The 20,216-nt window shown below is 36.9% G+C and overlaps 1 protein-coding gene across 1 annotated transcript in view; it reads left to right on the forward strand.

Moving 5' to 3' along the window:
• The first annotated feature begins 14,251 nt into the window (after positions 1-14,251).
• The window catches only part of PTPN1 (protein tyrosine phosphatase, non-receptor type 1), a 31,186-nt gene continuing 25,221 nt past the window's right edge, over positions 14,252-20,216 (forward strand). The window contains exon 1 of the mRNA XM_009326748.1: positions 14,252-14,311. The gene's annotated coding sequence lies outside the window, so the exon portion shown is untranslated. The remainder of the gene's footprint in view (positions 14,312-20,216) is intronic.

Genomic DNA, 20,216 nt, shown 5'->3' on the forward strand with positions numbered 1-20,216 from the left:
GCTTCTGCGGGTCTGCCCGGGGCAGGAGCGGGGCAGCACCCCCGCCCTGCCGAGCGAGCCTGGAAGGAGTTTCCTCAGCGAGATCCCTCAGCCGCGCTCTTGCTCTCGCGCCCGGTTCCACTTGGAGCTAAGCATGGACATACATTCTCAGTAACCTTTTAAAACTGCCCCTTTCCTAACCTCCAGGGAGTAAATCCAAGTATCGTATTTGTCTCTTTTTTTTTTTTTTAACAGAAAAATAGTGATGGGCAACATTGCATGCACCTAGTTTTTCAGTCACTTTAATAATAGAACAGAGCCTGGAAACAGCTTGTTAGTAATAACAGCTTGAGCAGTTATCTGGTACTATTTTTTATTATTTCGTTTACCAAGTTTAGATTTTTTGTGACATTTTAAAAAAATCTGTGTGGCAAATGTGAATGCTTGTAAGAATATTTGCCAACTGGATCCAGCTTCACACATACAAGCAACAGAAATTAGTACTTTTCTCTTTAAAAAGTTCTTTGAGCATTTATCCAAAATGAAGTTTTAAAGAAGATGCAGTACATGAGTGGTTGGGTGGATATGTTCAGTCAGATCAGGCAGCATTACTGTAAAAGCCATTTGAATGTTTAAGCTGGTATATTGCATAAACTAATGAGTTTTAAGTTCGTATTTGCAACATAGAAGTTGGGCTTTGCTTCCCTTTCACTATGAATTTCTCTGGAAATAGACATTTAAAAGAAAGATGGGAGTTTTATAAAAGTGAAATAAATGAACTCCAGTTTCAGAATCACAGCAGGCAAGTTTTACAAGTTTTAATAGTAGTAGCTTGCAGGATGAACATCTCCAGTTGTTTGGCAGTTAGAGAATAAGCATGAAATTTTGAGCATGCTTTTCAGGAGGTCCATTTTTTGTTACAGTATTTCATTTCCTGCAGAGTTTCAGTGCTTGCTAACTGTATCAGTTGAAAGTCATGTGCATATATGACGTTATGTTTTTGCTAAACTGTTCTTGACGATTTGGTATGTTGCAGGCTTAGTGCTCAGGAAATGATTTTGAGTAATGTAGCTGTGTGATGGAGGTGGTATATTTCTGTGGGTACAATTTAATTACAGAAGTGAAATGTATAAGGAGAATGAGGGACTGTGGCATATTTTCAATGTGGGATCAGCATTCAGTGATACTTTTGTGCTACTTTCTTTGAATGATGTGACTCAGTAGCCTGCTCAGACTGTGGCACAGCATGAGGTTTGATTGAGGACTAAAATTCAACTCAAAAAAAAAAAAAAAAAAAAGACTGAAGTGATTCTTTGATTTGCGTCCAATTATTGACAAGCACAAGAGGAGGATTTTTTGCTTGTGGTTTTTTTCCCCCCCTTAAGATTGATTAGTAAGTATGTGCATCTATGTCATGTAACTCAGTTTCTCAACTGCATCCTGCTTTTAAATATCAGCTGTTGAAAATGATATCTTGGCAGATTATGTACATCTGGAAGAACAATGTACTTCACTATAATCTGTGCTTTTGATGTCTGGGCTGTGACCTTAACAATGCAGTTTTTCTACAAATACCAGTCTTTGCCTAAAGAATTGAGTAAGTAGAATAATGTATGTTATTGGTGCAGAAAAAAGTCTTCCCCCAAGTTAATTGTACCACAGGATTCTAGTATCTAGGTGTTATGATTATAACTGCTAAAATCCAAAAATGTTCATCAGTATTCCGAGTGAAGCATAATGCAGTTTATTAACAGCCACTTCCTCTTGTTTCTTGGTTAAATCTATTATCTAGAGATACAGAACTGCACGGCATCCTGGGGAGAAATTCTGAATACTACAGGGAGGTGAAGCTAATTGGAAGGATGGCTACGAGGAGACTTGTCTGGGTGCCACGTGACTTTGAAGGGTTAAAATTGTCCAAGTTTCTCTTTTTTGGACAAGGGGAAGCTATGTTCAGCTATGATAATACTGCAGTTGTGAAAGAATAAAATTTAGATTATTTTTTAGGCATAAATAATCACAGGATGGAGACAAAAACATTGCAAAATGAAGACCTTGTGTAGGTGATTTTGTGACAATCATGTCTTGGGCACTGCATGTGTAGTGGAACGATTCTCTGCTGTAGCTGGTCAAAACAGTGAACACTGATGAAGTTCTCCGTGTTTTGTTGTTTTTTGTTGGTTTTGTATTTTTTTAAAATACCCAGTACTGTCCCTTACTTTCATCTAGATTTACTTGCTACAAGAACTATGAGCCATGAGATCCTGTAAAGGTTGTTCAGAGACCCAATAGATAAAAAGGACTGGTCTGGTTCTGACCGTTGCTTGTATTGTAGAGAAACATACTTAGAAGATAACTAATAAAATGAGACCTGATCTAAGCATAAGGAATGCCCATTAAAATTAAAGTCCTCTTCCATAAAACAATAAGTTAAAGGAAAATGGACAGCAGATTAAATGTGAGCTTTGCAATGTGATACTGTGATAAAGGTGTGCAACAGAAAACAAATGCTTAAGGGTAAGCGAATGATACACACCCTGCATAAATATAATTAAAGTATCAATAGGAATGAAAAGCATTCACTCTGGAGATGTCACAACAAAAAAGCAATAGCCCAAAGCTAAGAAAAGCACAGTTTCGGCTTGCTGTTAGACCAGGGGAGAGAAAGATACAGATATTTGTCCAGAATATCAAAGGAACATTGAATTTTCATTTGCTCACAGTGAGTGCAATATCAAATTTTCATAGTAATTTTATATGCAGAGGTCTTCCAGAATTTTAGGAGGTATTTTAGTTTCTAACTTCTTACACGTGGTGATAGAATGAGATACTATCTTAAAAACACAACCCTCAAATACAGGTAGAGTTGCTTCTTGTGTTTATATAAACTACGTATGTTGACTTTAGTATGTTGCCTAATGATATTAACTTCGATGTGCTTGTCAGTAACAGTAAAGATACCTCTGAATTATTTACTGATCCACCATTCCGCTAGGGATCCCATACAATATGGATGGAGGCAGAGCTGACACTTGGTTTTACAGAAACATCTATGGGGACAGCTCATACAGAGTTTTCCATGTGAAGGTACCAAAATTAAACTAAAATGTGCACTCTTTTCTAATTTTTATAGTCAGTAGAATATAAAATAAGAAAGAAGTGGGTATAGTCTGTTTTTTCAGATTCTAGATTTTCCAGTATGTTTGGAAGTGAGTATACTGAAAACAGAACTAACTGTACTGCTGTGTGTGCTCTGGAAAGCTGAAGTGTAGTTACGGTTTGGTTTGAGGCCTGTAAGAGACACAAAGAGACTGAGTTCTCAGTTTCTTTATTAATTTTTAAGGGTATTTTAAACTAATATTAACATGAATGTTACTTTTTTTTTCCAAACCTCTCTAAGCTAAACTAAAATACTACAAATTATGGAAGTCAATAAGCTTTACTCAGATTATGGGAGGAAGATAGAAAGCTATCGTGGACCTTTTGGGTATCTGTCAAGAGAGAAAAGGCATAGGAAGTTTTTTATGTATTTGCTGTCTCTGGAAAAATATTTGTAGAATATGTAGATAGATTTTAAGGTTGAAAGTAAACTGTGAAATGGTTGACCCTGTAGACTTACAATAGTGTGGTTGTGTTGTATATTTAAAGTAAATGAACAGGAAGTTCTACTAGTGTTTTCGGTTTATAAGCTGCAGTGAGAGTTCAGACTTTGTGCTGCTGCAGTCTATAAGCATTTGGGTTAGTCTTCTGCTCTGGTGCTAAAAAACTTTAAACTTCTTTGCAGCAGATAAATTGTGGCATGAGCATGACTTATTATAAATGCATCTTTGTGCTTTATTCTGCCAGTTCTTGCTACTTGAAAATGCAGGTCTCTGCATGCATGCCTTGCCGCTTCTTAATTCATGCTATGTTGATTCATTCGAGGCTTAGCTTAATTGGCTCCAGTTATGGAAAGCTAGTTTAGAACTGATAGTTGCAGGGACTCTCTTTTTTCCTTCAGTACAGCTAAAGATATTCCATGTTTTCCAGTGCTATACAGCCACTGAATCTTGATACAAGTGTGGGGGAGGCTAACAATGATGAAGTAGCTAAGTCTCTGTGGCTTGCAAAGTCAATATCCTCTCCGTGAAAACCGGAGTTTACTTTCAATTGCAAGTGATAGTATGTTTTGTGCTACTGAGAATGTTTCAGGGCACTCTGCTACGTTGGTTAGTTATACTACTAACTTTTTCAGATCAGGACCAATTGTGTCTGGTGGTGGCAAATGTGAGATTGTGCAAGTCCTGTTATATGGAGCTACTGAGCCGCTTAGTTTGGCTTGTTTTTCAGGGTTTAAAATCTAAGTACTTGAATCCAAATCTTCTGTGAAAGTATTGCTGTAAGTAGAACATTGAAAAATGGAGCCTGTTCTGGCTTACTGTTAAGGGGAGATCATTTGCTAAAAATCTAGAAATCGTACAATGTGCAGACAGTGCTACATCTGCTTCTGAGCACCTTTGGAAGGTTTTTATGGTTTTAGGGTGTTCTTCCAATGTTACTTACTCCTCTTTCTTTCTCTGCCTGCTGTCAGGGTACTTATATAGAAGGAAACTTACAGTTAAGGAGAATGCGTTGTTGGCCATATGCCAAATGATGTTAAATTCAAATAGAAATAGCCCTTGTAAGTAGAGAATAAAATGTGGTAGTGGTAGACCAAGTATTTTTGAAACTAACATAACTTTCTAAGTATTCTGGGTAGGTTTGAATTAACTTCATCCTATAGCTGACTAAACATTAAAATCAAATCTTTTCTTGTAATACTTGCTTTGCAAATGGACTTTCTCCAAGGGTTCTCTTTAGCTGAAACTTTCTAAGCTGTGGTTTACACTGAAATATCACTGCTACTTTCTTATAAACATAGGAATTCACAGGTTTTAGATCAGTGTCGCTAGCATGCCGTCATAATCTATTTGGATTGTGAATTTAGCCTCATTAAATATCTGAGGATACTGATTCCTTAAAATTCAGAATTCATGTACGATTCTTTTAATTAAAATATGTCCACTTTGAAAATGGATGAGGAAAGAGTTTACAAAGGAAAAAAAAAGAAAAAAAATCTATAAAAAGGAGTAAAAGCTTGAAGTCATGCTATCGTTTGTACTCCAGTGAATGTGAGAATTAGGTGGGTTGTTTCAGCCACCAGATAATGCCACTGAATTTGTTTTCCCATAGTCAAATAAACTATTTTTTCTTTAGTCTCCCCATATGCAAAATGAGATTTATATTCAGTAAAGTGTTAGAGAGCTTTTTTTTTAAAAAAAAAAAAACAAACAAAACAACACAAGAGTACTTTCATGCCTTTTGTAAAACAGAAGGGAAGGAACTAAAAACATGCATGGAGTATCAGTATTCTGTTACTGATAATATATTAAGTAGTTTTCTAGTAGGGTTTTGGGTTTTGTGTGTTTGGTATTTTTTAAGTACCTGCAAATTATGTTAGCACTGTGTGACAAAAAGCTCAGCTCTGTAATGCTTCAGGCAATTCAACATCATAGGATGATTTTCTCCTGTGACCATAGTCTTTCTTGCAATTTTGTTCTCCTCTTTTAAAACGGAGGCCTGTTGTCCAGCAGTGGAAGGGATAAGTTCTCTGCATAGAGTGAAATTTTTTCAAAATGTGAGTTGAGTAGGAGGCTTGTTAACAACAAATTGATAAATACTTGAAAATTGAATATTGTGCCATAAACCTAAAAAATTAACAAAATAAACACCACCCCACCCCCCCCAACCTCTTAGTTGGTGTGGTTAGTTAGAATGTTCCTGAGTGCAGGATTTCATATTATAGTTTACTTAATTCAGCTTATTTCTGTAATACTGATTTGGAAAAAGGTTAGTATAAACTGAGATACAAGACAAACATTAGAGGGTTGCCTAAGGTTTTGTATCATGTTTAGTGCTGATCTGAAGTGCTGTCAGTGTTCAGACGTTTTACAGAATTACATAAATTTAAAACTTTGTTGTTTTTAAAATACTAGACTAGAACTATTAGACTAGAACCTTTGTATCTGCACCTCTGTAAAAGCGTGTGCAGCATCACTGTCAGAGGAAAGCAGCCCCAGTGAACAATGTGTGCATTTTTTCCTAAAAGAAGCAAGTTTATGAAAATGTGGAAACAGATTCTCTGCAATGTTCAGAATTAATAATATAAACTTGATCTGATACGTAAGCTTTGATGTTTACAGCGCTTACCATTGAGGTTTTTTTTTAGTCATTGGTCAACTTGTTTCATGTTGATTTGCACAAGAAACATTTTTTTGTTTATCTTTGAGGTGCCAGTAGACATGCCCTTGCTGGTTTGGCTGGGAGAGGCACTATGATACAGCATCAAAATGCTTTTGTGTGTTCACTTTGTAGATCATGTAGTATAAATGCCAATTCATTTTCTACCAAACCCTGTGAATTTAGATGTGCTTTTTCTCTCACCCACGCAAAACGCAGCTAAGATTCAACAGCTTGCTTGTCATATTATACTAAGAAAAAGTGATAAAAGTGGTTCTTGGAAATTCATATGATTCTGCTAATAGTGATAGCTGATCTACTTTCAAATTGCGCTTGTGCTTTCTACATTTAAGAAAAAAGGTTCATAGGACAGCAATAAAAATTTGATGTCCTTGTTGGGAAGGAAAATGAGCTAGCATAATATGAAACTTTTGGAAAGGTTTTTGATTCATTTTTCTCTTATTTCTAATTCTGTAGGTTCTGTTTCCATATGCTTTCACCTTGCACAATACTTTATCCTAGAATATGGATTGATAAACACATTATTTCCATAAGTTATGTTTTTGCATTCATAAGTGGTGGAGTAACGAGTTGGTAAAGAGCAACTGCTTGTGGAAGCAACATAAATACATCCAGCTTACTTGAGAAATCTGTGTTTTTAACCATTATAGTTAGAGTATCTATATTTTTCAACTCAAAATATTTATCATCACCACTAAGTCAGATGTGATTCCTCCCAAATTGTGTGTGTATGTTATTTTTTTTTTTTTCTGGTGGCTTTTGTTTTTAACGTATACTTTCTTGCTGTCTCCCACCTGTCCTTGTTGGCATGATAAATCATACTATACTTTAAAGCAGAATTTTTTTCGTGTCACTGATACTGAACACGTCCCTTATTTAGTGGCTGATTTGTTAACCTCTGGAATGAAAAACTATTTGGGCAGTCCTGCTTCCTAGTTGGGCATATCTTTTGTGAAAAAAAGTAGAGAGAGAAAAAAACCTTTCTGCTGAATCCAGCGTTAATCTCATACTAGATTTACTTCCGTAGCATACTGATACATTAAAGGCCTGTTTCCGAGGCCTGTTTCCATTGTTAGGGACTGAAACTGAATTTCTACTTTGTATATAGGACGTCTTGTTTCCTTCTGTGTTAAGATCCAGGCCTTTAAGTCGTTCCATAGTTGTCTCAGCTCTTGGTTGTGGTGGATGCTTTGGGAACACATGGTTTGAGGGGTAAAAAGTCACCTTCAGCGCTGAGGGTGAAGAGATCAATGACGAGGAAGATTTACTTGCCTCACCAACTGTTAAGAGATTGTTGAATCAGATTTGAATCATGTGGTGCAGTCTTTTTCCTGTTATTAGAAGAAGGTTAAAACAGTTTCTACATAAGTAGAAATAGGAAATAATGCAACAACAAAGTAAGTTTTGCATTCTGCCAGTATATGCAGTGATAGAAAAACTTCCATGCTGTACCAGTGGCGAGCGTGGAGCTATGCAGGTTCGCTGCAGGCAGAGAGGAAACTGTCCCCTCTGGGGAGAAAGCTTGCTATACTTTTTGGACTAAAATAATTTCTTGTTAAAAATGCTTCTAAATAGCAGTATTTTGAACTTAAAGTAGCTGTTCTATTTGTGATCTTTCAGGTGCTTTTTCTTGTATCTCAAGTTCCCAGAATTTTATGCTTCTTCTGTGAAGTGCTTGATTCATCAAGTACTTGATGCTGTGAGCTGTTTTACAAAAGACAGTCTGTTTCTCAGATTCTTTATATTTATTTGGAACGAGAACAAGTGGTCTACACATAAAGAGGAATGTTCTCATAACCCTTCTTCCCTCGTGCACATTTGAATGAGAATTGCTTGTTTAGATCATTTCTAATCCCACAGTAACAGGTTACAGTAGCATAAACAGTGTGACCTTTTAATGTGATCACAGGAAGTAAAATGTGAAATCTATTTTAAAAATGCATTTTCGACTAAGGAGGAGTATGCTTCCTTTTTCTGACAGGAAAAATAACCCATACTAGTTCAGAAGATCTTCTGAACAGTCATTGCAGCTGCTTGAAGTAGGACTAAAACTCTGCCATCCTTGTGTAGAATTGTACGTCCTTGCTCTGCGTTGCACAGGCGCAAATGACTAAAGATGGGGGCTACTGGAAAAACAGAACTCTGACACAAGCAAGAGGTTTTAGTAAGAGGAACTTCTTTGGGAAAGAAGGAGAGGGTGGGTCATTGGAGCAAGAACTGGAAAAATACTACATAGCTTACAAAACAGCCAAAATACATATATACACATTTTAGAAATTTTCCAAATATTTCCAGAAATGGAAGAAAAATGGGGAGAGTTTTAATCAGCAAAGGATGGGGGAGTGGACAGCTACCCAACTCTAGAAAATGTTTTTGTTTATTCCCTTTACAGTTTAATTAAATTGGAAAGCAACATTGTCACTTGTTTCTTAAACTTCTGACAACGGAGAATTTTCACGTTAAATTGCAGTTGCTACCTGGAACTGTGCAGTGCCCAGCAGTGTCTGTAGGATGACATGAACAAGAATCTTGTTTCAGCTTGTACAATGTTTTCATTCCCAGTATTGATATCTTCTCAGAATTGGCCTGAAGTGTTTCATGACCACAGCAAATCTGCCCTTGTGCTGTTTCAAAACTAGTATAGTAAATATGTGAAGGACAACGTGTATTGTGAACCAACAAACCCATCCTTTTTATCCTTGCATATTACAACATTAGCTGTGGTTGAATTGGTAGTGTACTGAAAAACGCAATATTGAGTTGGGGAGTTGGTTGTTTGATTTGCCAGTGAGCAATATTCCATAGATGGCTCATTATTAATTTCCCTTTAGATAGCAATGGCTTTCAGTTCTTCTACAATAATCACTCTGATAGCTGTCTGTTAATAGGTGTCAGTTAAACTATGAAAGAGCGTGTGGCAGCCTGGCTCTGGTTGGTAGAGGCAAGCAGAGACAGAGGTGGGTGGTGAGCATGGGTAGTTTCGGCTTGGGAAAAGGGAGGGTCTAAGCAGCCTGAGGTTCAAAACCCCGAGGCGGTCAGCTGTCCTCTCTGGAGGCAGGCTCAGGAATAGGGCCATTTTCAGGGGGTACCCCCACGTTCTTGCAGCTTGTTTGTTCTGTGTCCATCAAACTCATCTTGTTTTCAGTAGAGGTGAAAGACTGGAACAGGAGGTTGAAAATATGTAAAATCTTTACAGCTGCTAAGTTACTGGATTTATTAGCCGACATGAGAGCATTAGTGGAGAGGTCTAATCTTACAAGTCTTTTTAAAGCTTGTCAAGAAGCAGGCAGAGCAGAAGGACTTCATGGAAAACTACTGCCTTATGCCTTATTTGTCATTGATTTCTTGTGTATAATTTGTGTAAAGCTCACCATTCAGAACCTCCGTTAGGAGCAAGTCTGTTATGCTAGGCTTTACTTGATTGCTTTATACAGTCCGGTGTACAGGCTACTTTTCTGTGACTGACTGACAGCAGGAAATTTCTTATTTGCTGTTGTGTCTGCTAAGTACTCTACCACGTGAAGTGGGGATTTTGGGTGGTAAAACTGTTATGTGCTTCTTATCTTTTTAAGAGTAGCTAAATAAGTTAATATTGCTACCTAGTTAGGAGCAAGCACTCAAACATTTATTGCTTTCATGTAATAATGTCTACATCTTTAGGATTTTCTTGTACTAAAGTCTTTGCTAACAATGTGTTCTCCATATAAAACTATCTCTCTATGTGCAAAATTCTATCTTGGAATACTTAGAGAAAAATAATCCAATCTTCTAGTAAAAATGCTTTGCCCTCAGCACTGTTCATGTAAGGGGAGGCACTTGTGTGTGGTTCTAATGGTCGATAAGCTTTTTTTGTGGATCGGTGCTCAGAAGCCTTCAGTGTAATGGTCTTTTGGGGGGCAGGGGAATGGAAAGGGATGTGATGGGGTGAAGGGTTTTTTAAAGATGTTTGGAAGTTACTGCATTTTATACTTACTTTTTTTTTTCTGTAAGTATTCCAGATATGTGCTAAGACTGCAAATGAGTGTTTGAGATAGCCACCAAATTATAAAGCATGTTTAGTCAAGACTGATAACTGGCTCCGGCTGACAGGAAGTAGAACATGATGAGCAGGAGTCTAATGGAGCTGTGTGGTGTGGTGCATTAGGTACAGCACTGCGTTTTACAGCACAACAGGGCTGTAAAAGAGGAGTATAGGAAGTAATAGGGGTCGTGCATTTCCAGAGAGGATGCTGTCATTATAGAGATAGAAGTTATGATAGTTGCTTGGCTTTTCTGAATCAATTGGTGTTCTCAGAGTGAATTATTTTAAACTAGCAGTATTAGTAGATGCCTGAGGTGGCAAAACATTTTTTTTTATCTCATCTGATCCATGCAAATTACTTTCACTCACAAATCTCTTTCATTAACATGGGGAGGATTAAATAGTCCTTTGAAGGCCTAGCTTGTCGAGTTTTGCAGTCTTTTTCATGTACTGGAGTGCAGAGTGCTAATCTGTCCTGCATTAGGATGTCCGTGAAAGCTTATCTTGATTATGTGATGTGCCTGTTCAACGCTGACATTTGTTTTTTAAACCTTGAGTTGCTTTCAGATGGGGAGAAGATGACCTGCACAGCTGGAGGTGAAAGCTCTCTCTCACTGCACTGATAGTTAAAACAATCTCTAGTAACACAGGATTGGTTCTGCCAGTGTCTTGAAGTATTGCTTTGCAACTTGGAGAAATAATAAAATACAGAATAAATTTTAGCATTTAAGGTATGGCTGCTTTTGGGTTAAGGGAGGGGTTGTATCTTTCCACAGGAAGTTCTTCGGCTTGTTGGCCATAGGTAGATTTTCTTACGCATTGTCTTTTCTGAAGACATACATTTATTCACCTTTCCTGTGTGCAAACTAAATGCTAACACACACTAGAAACTATGCTTATGATAAGTAAAATGCACTATCGATATCCACTGTGACTAAAGACTTAACATGCATTATTATTTGTGTGTGAAGGGCTGCTAGTAAAGCAAAATGCTCAGAAACCTACCTCAGATCTAAGTAGCTTAACTTCTCTGAATGTCAGCTCAGTAAATGTTACATCTCTGCTGTGAGCATTTAAGGGTTAAGTTTCTCTTTCCAAAAAAGTATTGATTTTTCTCTTTTTTTCTTAGAACAGTTTACTACTCTGGAAGTAGTTGTGTAAACATTCAGCTTTAAGTGCAACTTCTTCTCTTAAACCTTGGTGTAGAACAGAGGTGCTCAACCATTCTGTCCTGGAGCCATGTGAAGGCTGGACAGTTTGTTCTGTCCCCGTCATCAACCAACACGCTTGTGCATTTGTCACGTGGCCTGTTCAGCCCTTACATGACCTGACAGTCATATAGTCAGGTAAACAAATGTGTAGGCTTGTGTTTGTGGGAATAGGGGAAATGGCATCAGTGTTTGACTTATCCCCAAAACTGTATTTGGTCCATAGATGGTGAGCTGGTCATCTCAGGTTTAGAAAACTGTAAGCTTTAATATTAAACTAGCTTAGCTTAGATTGGTTTCCTAAACACGTATTAGTCATGTGAGAAAACAGGAGTATCCTAATTCTGCTTTATCTAACATCTGTTTTCAGCAGTACTGTTTGTTCTCAGCAGGTTTTTGTGTGCATTGCAGTAGCTTGGCAACCTGTAGGTTGCACCATTCAATGAATTCAGTATGCTTTTAATCATCACTAAAATTTTCCTTTCCAAATTTGAATATTATAAGTACAGTGAAGTGGGCATCTGTGATTATAACAGCCATGTTAAACAGATCCCAACTGAAACAAGCTGTTCATGTGAATTTATAATCCAGTGTATTTCTTCAAATTTCAGCCCAAAAGTTTAAGAAAGCATACTTGTAACTTCTTTCTGGGAACGGTATTTAAGCAGTTGCAGCTACTTAAAGTTCCCAAATACAGATTTGGGCAGTGTGCTGAAAAACATAACTACGCAAAAAAAGCATGACTATTTGCTGGTTCTGTTGTAGGAGCAAAGCTCAAGTTTGGCCTTTCTCTGCACGCAGAGGCATGAACATGGTTTGTGCAATCCTGTTAATTGTACATTCTTTTTAAACTTGAATCTCAGTATGTTAGAAACAGTAAAAAGCTTTTGGTAATAGTGTAATGAGTATGCTTAGGCAGAATGAATCTTTAGTTCCATTGCCTATGTTCTTACTAACGGCCAACGGAGTGAAGCATTCTTATGCCATAGATTAGAACTTGCTGGGGTTTTGTACTATACCCTAATTTGTAGGGAAGAAACAGAATGCAGGAGGGAAACCCACTTACGTTATGGAGCTGGTACCTGTTGTAACATATGGTTCATCATTTTGAATGAACAAGGTTTCTTGATTCTAAATAAATCTAGTAATCCCCCTCACACTTTTAACTTAAAAATTGCATCTCAGGAAAGCCAGTAAAACAACGTATGGTACAAACATCTTCAAGGAAATGAAGTTTACCACTAAATAAGATGTAGATATCTTTTTTTCTTTTTTTTAATAGGTAATGCAGAGTTCACAACTTCCTATTTAACAATTCCTGTTGCTTCCTTTCTTGTGTGTTTTAGTACTTCCTCTACATACGAGCTCATAACTTTGAGAATTTTGATGCAATTAGTAGAAAATTGGATATATGGCTGTTGCCTGTCCCATAGTATTCTAAATACAAAAACAATACTGACGTGGTCTGACTTCTTTGTTTAGTACTTCCTCTACATACGAGCTCATAACTTTGAGAATTTTGATGCAATTAGTAGAAAATTGGATATATGGCTGTTGCCTGTCCCATAGTATTCTAAATACAAAAACAATACTGACGTGGTCTGAATATGTGCCACATCATAGTTATGATGCAACTTTATTCCCTTAACATTTGCAAATATATTAGAAAGTTTTATTTAGCTTTTAGATTATCGGAGTACCCAATGTGAATGAAATAATTTATGCAGAGTGACACCCCTTAGCCATGAAAGAAAAAAAAATTGCTTTAAACTCTGACTGCAGTTGCTGTGTTTCAAAGTAATGAACAGAGTTTACTTGCATTAGAACTGAGTCCTTTCTTTTTCATATTAAACATTTACTGGTATTGCTTTTCTTGTTCTTTTAAAGGTTTGACAGAGATTTTTATGTTACGGTAGTTTTTCATAGTCGTCTCTAGAAAAAGTAGCTTTAAAAATATGCTTTCACCAATAGAAATATATTTTAAGAAATTATTCTCTTACCTTTCCTGTTTCTGAAAATACTAATAAAATGACTGACATAAGCCATCACGTTTTTGTTTTATATGTATTAAATATGACTTATTTTGTGAATGCCAATTTTAAACGCACTGTGATAATGCTTGTTGCTCCTCATCTTTCATTCTTCATCACTGATATACCTGTTTCTGCAGAGTAAGAATCTGATACATGTAGAGCTGCCTATGTTTTAATTTTGAAATCTGACCATTAGTTCATTCAAGCATGTTCAACATTGGCTTGCCACTACTTCTGCCATGTAAATTCAATTATATTTTGCTGTTGTTGGGACAGTCAGCATTTTGAAAGTCTCACCTATGTAATGTATTCAGAAGATTATGTAGCAGAAACTTGGGCTGTGTGGCCAAGATATAGTATTAAATGTACAGTTTGGCTAAAAAAATATCTTTGATTTCTAATGTATTTCTTCCATCATCTGAACAAAAATGGCTCCAGAATACCAACCTCCAGGTCGCTATTTCTAAAACACAGAGAGCTCACAAAAAACCTTCATGGCAGTTCTGGTGTGTTGTGTTGAGAAGTGTGTTCAAGCCTATCTGTTTCATGCTTTTGCTGCTGAATAGATAGAGGAACTACGTGAACGCTTTTGTGCATTGATTACTGAAACTAGAGTTCAGAGCTCTTTAAACAAGGAGTACATGTTCATAAGCAAGCAGCTATGAACTGGACCTTTTCTTTTCCTTTCAAGACAGGCTCTTCTGAATGCTCCAGATAGAGAGGAGATTGCCTTTACCTTATCAAATAAGAATATATGCCTTTATAAATGAAACATTACAGAAAAAATAGTGGTAAGTCTCTAAAGTCTGAATAATCTGTTGCTGTTCATTTGATATGGTAACAGTATTGTACTGTGAAGGCTAATTTAGTAGGTTTCTGAGAGGGAAATAACCTTTGGAACTCTTATAATATGCAAACTAATTAGGGGTTACAGTGAACACAGCTGTTTCTGCCAAGCTGACTAAGCTAGGAATTCAAATTACTATTTTTAGCCAGCTTATGTCTCTAGTTCTCAATGGTACCCATGTTATTATTTTTAAAAATTATATTAATGTGTATTTATCACACTGACAAACTAGATATAATAAACATTTTTAGTGCAACCAGTCCATTACTTTTTAAATGGAACAAACAGTGTGAATATACAGACACAACAGAACACTTCAGGTGTCATCTGGGCTGTGTTACACTGAAATCACGTCTATGACTTGTATAAATTCAAACTGAAAGCTTCCTCAGAGGAAGCTGAGAGGCATGAGCCCTGGAATGAAGTAATTGTTGTTTTCTGTAAGTTGTTTACATATAGTCTGTCTATCATACATATCCCCCCTTTTCTTGCCCTCCAAGTTGCCTTTCTCCATTATACAAGAATTTCTTGCATACTGTTGTTTGCATTCAAAATGCTTTTCTGTTGATCCTTGAGAGATGATCATTGTACGGATCCTGTAGAATTTATAGTAATTTTTATCCTGAAATCTAAAAGTCATTGCAGTTAACTGTACTTCTGCAGACTATGAAGTAACTGCACTAATAAAAATTGGGAAAACAATGCTGGTGGAGGTTACTTTGTGTAAAGCATTTACAGTTCTATGAGGTATTATCAAGATTAACTTCAAAATTGCATTCTGAACTAGTTTCTTTTTTCTAATAAGCTTTATTTGGTACTTTCTGCAAAGATTACTGGATGAGCAAAAGCATTCCTCAAAATCTGTGTGTACTGAATAGACATACTTCATGCATAAATTTGTTGCTTTTTTTAAAAAAAAAACAGTCTAATTTTAACATAACATATGGCAAGCTGGTGTCTAAAACTGCTTTAACTGACTGTACTTTCCAAAGGCATATATAACTAGTTTAACTTGAGATAAGAATTAAGTCTTAGAAAAGCTATTTTAATTCCTGTTTGCTTCTGTTAACACCAATAGCTTGCTTACCCTATCCTCTAAATTACAGTAGATAAGATCTGAGTTTAGTCTTAATCAGTGCTGGGTGTAGAAAATGATGCTTGCAAATTAATCCTGTTTTATAAAATCCTGTTTTCACTTCTGTTTTTCATGATGGTAAGAGACTTTCAGACCATCTCATATCAAGAAGATAAAAACTAGGCAAACTCCCGAAGTTCTGATTCCTAAGTAATAATCCTTTTGTTGCTGGTTTTGTGTCATCATGGAAAATAGGCCATTGACAATTAATCTAGAAGTGCTTTTGTATTTAGAAAGACTTTCTCACCAGGCACGTAAAGGAAATGCATGATTTCTAGGCCTGGCTCCCATGGCTCTGAATGATGTCTGCTTCCAATGGCAATTCTTTTTTCTATAGCACTAATGATGGGGAAGGGGAGCTAGTCTAAAACTTTCTTCCCTTGCCTCTAGGGACCAGAGAAGACAAAAGCATTCCTACAAGAGCCTAAAAAGAGAAATAGCCTCCCTTCTGAAAGGAGAAATATATAGTTGTTCCAACACAGCTGTCAACCCAAGAGCATTACAGCGAAGTGGTTGGATTCCTAAAATGGTAGTGAGAAACATTGACTCCTAAGTTAGAAACCTAACGAGTTTGAGCATTGTGGATGAAAACTAATCTGCTTGGAGAATACAAGCAGCATCCATAATAGCAACCAAGAGGTGTCTTCTGGCTGTCTTCAATGGGTGACTTTCCTTAACTGGTGCATTTGCACTGCTCTTGAGGGAGGACACAACTGGCTATTTGGAAGAGATAGGGTAGATCAAAATCACTAGTCTAGCACAAAGGCCTGTCTCTTTGTCATTGAAATCCTTTAATGTTTTAGCAGTCCAAATTGACGTAAATGTTTATTTTGGAATGTAATGCCAGGAACAACAACAAACCTGACATTAGGGCATCCAAAGGACAATAGCAGTGATGTGAAAAAATGTATGATATTTTCCTTCGTAAGACCTAGAAGGATATTTTTGTAGCTTTAAGTCTCTAATGAACTTGCAGAGGATTATGTGCGTGTGTGTGTGTGTGTATTCTTACACACAGCTTTTCCCTTTGCATGCAAATTCTAATGCCATGTTAACAGCGTAACAAAAATGAATTGGTGGTAAATCTCAGAGTGTACGAAGTCTCCTGCTTTCCCTATTACTCATTGCATTGACTGTGGTTTCTAGGAGGTATTGTAAGGTGCCAAGGCAAGTTGTTGAATTTGTAGAGCTTGATAAGTAAATATGAGAACAACTCTGGAGCTCTTGAAAAACTCAGATTTTCTGTTTTCAGGCACATCTAGTGCTTTAAGACCTCTCTGACATTGGTGGATCTTTTGCTTTTGATCAGATTGTCTCTATGTAGCCATCTCATTCCACCTAGTTTTTAATATTCATGTTGAGCACGCACCAAAACTTCTAAGGTCATCTGTTTCCTGTTTTCAAGTAGTATTTGTAAATGGTCTTTGGTCTTCATTACTAGTAACTGGATGACCACCACGTTAATGTAGATACCGCACCATGAGAGAGATATGTATGTTTTTTTTCTGTTTGAACCTCATAATCCATCTACAACAGAAAGTAGTGCTGCAGAACAAACTGAAAACTGTAAAAAGCATGTTCCTAATTGCTGAATCCAGGGTTAAAAATCCTTGTGATCTTACTCAGGGAATCACATGCTTTCCAGGGAATTGTTCTGGTGCTAAATGTATGGGTGTAAAATCAAACTCTCTGAAAAACAGAAGGTCTGTATTTCTTCTTTTTACCACTAGGAGACTGTTTAAGAAAACAACTTTTCTTTCTCTGACTTGGTTAGGATTGCCTTGAGGATTAGAACTGTAAAATACCCCAAAGCTTGGCAAATAGGTGAGGTTGGTTTTGTTTTTTTTTTAAATCCCTACTGGGTAGGCAAAATGATGGATTTAGGAGAGATGATGACTTTGTAGTAGGTGGCAATTTTACCCTCATCACAAGTGTTGCTAAGGTCTCGTGTATTTTGTAGATACTTTACCTGTCCCTTAGGGCCACTTCATGGCCTCACTGCTAACTAAAATCCCTCATACTTCATGGATGCTACGTAATTAGTTTCAATTAGGGAGAAAAGGGAAAGCTAATTAGTTGGTGAGGTTGTGTTCCCAGCTTATTTGTGGTTGGTGTTTTGGGACTGCAGTTTAAACACCTTGTCATTTTCCTTAAGATCCTTTCCCAGGGCAGGCCTCCTGTTTAGTAGTGGGCTCATACTCTGTGCTGTCAACTTCTGCGCTCTGGCTTCAGGGCAAAATTGCCTTTCCCTGGGGGAGGGAATATGATACATGTATCATACCAGTTGGAATGTCTGGGGAATCACCCTTTGTTTGGAAGCTCTGATTTGTGTTACGCTTTCATGAATAATTTCATAAACACATCAGGAAAGTGACTGTGTGATCTTCTTGTATGGGCCATGTTGTGGAAATGTACCGTGTGGTGGAACTGCATCTTTTAAACTTAGAGCAGTGGCTTGCTAAAATGTTGTTCTAATGCTGACTTTGTTTTTCTCTGATAATTCCTAGTTGTAGTGTGTGCTAGACAATTAGATCTCTATCTCACATATGATATCTTAATTTGAAAATGACCTTGACAAAATTAAGATCACTTGGGAATTGTAGCCTGCCCTTTTCTTTTTGACAGTTCTGTTATTTTAAGAAATTCTGTATGTTATTGATGAGCATATATCACTGCAGATAGGGAATACTGGACTTGACTAGTCTTCTGTTAATGTGACCAATATTCTTAAGATACCAGTTAGTAATCTAGATGTGTTTAACTCATGTCATCTACAAAAGAATTAAAAATAATGCTATGGTAATTCTGCAATGGTGTATGTTTAAACTGCTGATAAGTCAAATGCACAAGTGTTGGCATTTCTTTAAAAGAAAAAAAATCTAACATTTGTAATCTTATTTTGTTTCTTTAAAATATTTGTCCTGAGCAAAATGGCTGTGGTGTTTGTCTATTAAGCAGCTAAAGTGCTGTGCTGTTTGTTTGGCTTTTAGTCAACATACTTTCCAGGAAAAGGTGAAAGGACACAAATGCCGCAGACAAGTTTCATTTGTAGTTCAGTGAATGTGAAGTATATGTTTTAATCTAAAATGAAGTCTCTTTTTAAAAAAATTAATCAAGGCGTAGTAGAAAGACTCAAACTTCAGCTCCTCAGATATGCAGGGTGCTTGCTTTCAGACTTGGAAAGTGTGGTATTACTCATCAAGACCACAGAACTTGTTCTGTGTTTGGATGCTCTGGGTCCTTTGGTAATTGTAGTAGTTCTGTTACAGTTCGTTAGATGAGCATGTTAATAGTTTCGCCAACTGATTTAGAGGGCCTTAAACAGTGACAGTAGATCTAATACTAAACAACTGCCTGGAGTCTCTCGTTAGGGAGAAGATTATATTGTCCTTCTATATTGGTGCAATACCTAGTACCTTAGGAGCCTCTCAAATTCCTTATTAACAGTAGTAATAAAAATGCCAGATATTCTGAAAACTTAAATGCTTTTTAGTGGGCAACATGCCCATGGGGTCAAAAATGGGAGATAAGGAAAAAGAATCCCTAAAGATCTGTTCAGCTTTTAGCTGATAAGACCTTGAATCTGTTACCTGATGAGGGCACTCAGGTGGTGGTAGTGATGGAAGTGGGTCTGATTGCAGGATGTCAGTTGGATCCAAAATATTTCATTCTTGCCATTCAGATGCCAGGCCAAGTTTGAATTCTGAAACAATAATTCAGTTAAAGGATCTCTTACAGATCTCTTTTTTTTTTTTTTTTTTAAACATGTGAGTAAGTCTTAAATACATGACAAGAAGCTGGCAACTGTAGTTTTATTAGGAAATACATGATTTAAAACCACTCAGCCCACCCCAACAAACAAATAAACCTACAACCCATAAACCCATAGGTGACTTTTTGTTGTATTTATCAAAATTAAGGAGACAGTTTGTCAGAGTGGACACCTGGAGGAGAGTGGAGAAGACAACTTCAGACAGGGTCTGGTAATGATTTTCATTGCTTACTACTGTTGTTGTACAGCTGATAGGAATTAGGAGTATAATTACTAGCAAGGTTTTGTCTCTGCACCAGAGCACATGCTCTGATGCCCTGTACCTGTACAGATCAAATCACGCATGCCTTCTGTGTGAAGGGAGAGGGTGGTAAGTTATGAAATGGAACTGTGTGCCTGTGTTCGTTTACAGGAACATTCTTCTGCTTCAAGATTTTAAATGTGCTTGTTTCAGTGTGCTGAAATCAATTTACAGGAAGTCGGGCTCGACTGATTCACTTTCTGCATATTGATTTCTGCCCAAAGTGAAACTTCTGATATTAACAGAGCATGAGTGATTTTTTTTTTTTTTTTAGATATCACTTGAAATTACTGAAAATAATAAAGCCTTTTTTCTTATTCTTGAAGGTTGTGGGTTTTTTAAAAGTGAGATTTAAATCTGAATAAGAATGACTCTGGGTAATTCCTGTAATGGTGGTGAAATTTACAACTGGTTTGTGCTTATGTAGAACAAGAATTCTCACTGTTTTCCTGCCTTTATTTCAGTACCTTTTCTTGTTCTTCTGAAAATAAATTAGCCACTGCCTGGTAGAATAACCTGTTTTCAGGGCTCCAAGAACAGGCTATCTATATGTCAATCATGATAGGTAAAGAACCACCACCTGATGATAGCTCCTGAAACACAGTGAAAAACTTTAAAGATAATATGTCAGTTTATTCCTG

This window comes from Pygoscelis adeliae, unplaced genomic scaffold, assembly GCF_000699105.1.
Source record: "Pygoscelis adeliae isolate BGI_AS28 unplaced genomic scaffold, ASM69910v1 Scaffold286, whole genome shotgun sequence".
Classification (NCBI taxonomy): domain Eukaryota; kingdom Metazoa; phylum Chordata; class Aves; order Sphenisciformes; family Spheniscidae; genus Pygoscelis; species Pygoscelis adeliae.